Below are 2833 nucleotides of genomic sequence, written 5' to 3'. Positions count from 1 at the left end.
TATGACAACAGAACCAAACAACTTGAATTGAGACCCTTAATGAATTGAATTTAGGGCAAGAAATGAAATTCTACTCCAAAACTAACTCTGGCAGACTAGCATAGAGACCCAACCATGCCAGATCCTGTCTAACAAGATGCTGAATGAAGACTCCACTAAAGTGGAAAGAATGCCTAGACCCTGAATTTCCAGAGTTGTGAATTCTTTTGTACAGATGTGCAATTCATTATCATTGTTTTCTCAGTTTATGCCAGTTTATTCTTTGGGACACTGACTTCTTTTGTGAGAGTGAAGGTCAGTTTTACAGGAGGGAATGGTTTACACTGTTCTGACTTCCTGGTCTTTAACATTGAGTCAAAACTGTAATCTTACCCTGGAATCAATGATGGGAGCTTGTTCACCCTAGAACATTCACTATTTCTGTGGTCTTCTCACCCCCCCCCCCCCAAATATCCCTCTATGATGCTAGTCCCTTTCTCCCATTAGTGAGTTACTTCTGCTGACTACCTTTTGGAGAGGGTCCCAGGCAGGTCACCCTCATTGGTCTCCCAGTGGTGCTCCTGACAATCTAGATTTCAACACCATATCCCTTTGTGATTACTTTCAGCTCCCTTCTTTGCACCCCACCTCCCACACTTTTTGCTTCCCTTTTGTGTATTCCCTCATTGGAATGTAAGTCTTTGTTTTTGCTAGGGTGTGTTTCTTCAATCATTGTCCATGTGCCATATCAATGGCCTTGTTCTTAGTATGTTGCTTTTTATTAAATGTTTGTTAAAACCTTTAAAAATAGAATATTGCTTAAAGTATTATATTGTGAAATATAATATCTACTGAGCTTAAAATCTTCCCACAATTCCCCTCTTCCAAATTATTATTTACTGGACCCAAAGAAGTTATATACTATGATCTCCTAGCTTGTTTTACATATGTAGCTTAAACTTATAGATACACATATACATGTATGTGCGTCTATAGAAATATTATATATTTTATATAAGTGTATGTGTGTGTGATATTTAAAATAAAATAAGAGAAAAAAGCAAGCTCTCCTCTGGGGATGCAGTGACCTATAAACTGCTTCTATTCTTGGATTTTCAAGTTAGAGTCCAGAGAATCCCTTTTACCCAGCTGAAATTTATAAGTAAAGAAGGGAAGGAAGATCCCCAGTGCATCTCAGCTCTTAGTTTTACCCTAAAATGATAACCCAAAACTTAGTCCCATTCTCCTTGAGACCCAAGCCCTTGTCTCTGCTCTAGGTTCAGGGGATCTCTGTTTTATCTTTTGTGTAGTATCTGCACCTCATAAACTAATCCCTCATCATCCGCAACCCCTCTCCATCCCTCCAGAAAAGCCAGATTGCTGGAGCAGAAAAAGAATGTCAAGAAGAGAAAGGAAGATGCTGCGTCTCATAGAAAGCATCCCCTGGATGAAAGAACAGGACCAGAATTTCCTCTACCATTGTCACTAGAAAGGATGCTGGAAACTTTTTTCCTTCACAGTGAATCATCTTTCTGAACTGTGGTGAAAAAAAAAAATATTAAACAAAGTAGATAGGGCACCAGGGACTAAGACATTAGGCTAATTAGTGTATTGCCAGAGATGGCATGACCAAAGAAATGTCAATATATTCTTGCACACTGATGTCCCACATTCTACCATTAAAATTTGATTCCTTACATTTGGTGCCTAATAAATAGTGGATGGTACATAAAAGAGGTTTGATAAACATACATCGATTGACCGACATTCAAATGTTCACATCTCTCAGGAAGGATGGCCAAATAAGACTGTTCTCAGACTGCAAATGCAGTGTGTAGCTCTGGTTTTAGGATTACATTTTTGCACTGCTGATATCCAAAAAAAAAAGATGAAAAATGATTTTCTATATATCCCTTTAGAATCTAAGTAAAAATTAGCATTGTCTGAGAAGGAAGACTACAAAAGGGGAGAACAAAAAGTGTGAGAAGATAGATATGAAATTTTGGGGAGAAAAGGAAGGTAAAGGAACTTCTTTGGTTTCAAACCCAGCCAGTTGTGTGGTGCTGGTGGTGGTGCTGAAGTTTCTTAAAGAGGGAACTAGCTAGCCTGAAGAATATCCTGGGGTTGTTTGCAAAGTCTTTTTGTTTAAATATTTACACTTATTGACTTACAGAGAAAGTTCAGAGAAACTTGCTTTACCTTTAAATCTCTCAGTAGGGATTGTGTCTCTCCTTCCTGTCTCCCCACCACTTTCCTATAGAAAAAAAGATTATGAATTACTGGAATGCTACCACCCCAGGTGACTTGGAAGACTGTTTTGCCTCTTCAGCCTCCTCCATGTAAACTCTGGCATTGCAAGGAAACTCTGCTTTGATATCTGTCTGTGTGCAGATCTGACAGCAGGCTATGCCAGGGAAATTACAGGACTGGAAAAATATGGTAGAATTTAGGTTCTTAAAGAAGGGGAAAATGTTGCAAAAGAGCAGGAGCCTGAATGGCCCTAGCTGACAAACCATCAAAGAATTCACCTATGGGAAAGCATGCTTGAAGTGCTAATCATGTGGCAGACACTGGAGAGACAAGAATGAAAAAAAAAAAGATCTCTGATCTCTAAGAACCTAGACATTCTATGGGAAAGTAACACACATGGAAAAGGAATAAATTCAGGATAAAACCAAACTGATACAAGGTAGTTAGAGGGAAGGTCTTTGCAGTTCAGGGGTCAGGTGGGGGGTCAGGAGCACATTGCTATAGAAGATGGTACCTGACCCACATGGGGAATGACCACTGAAGAGACATGGAAATGGGATGTGGAGTATCATTGGGGAGAAAAAGAGAGATCAATTTGACTAAA

Source organism: Macrotis lagotis, chromosome 6 (assembly GCF_037893015.1).
Source record: "Macrotis lagotis isolate mMagLag1 chromosome 6, bilby.v1.9.chrom.fasta, whole genome shotgun sequence".
Lineage (NCBI taxonomy): Eukaryota > Metazoa > Chordata > Mammalia > Peramelemorphia > Peramelidae > Macrotis > Macrotis lagotis.
This window is presented reverse-complemented; position numbering follows the sequence as displayed.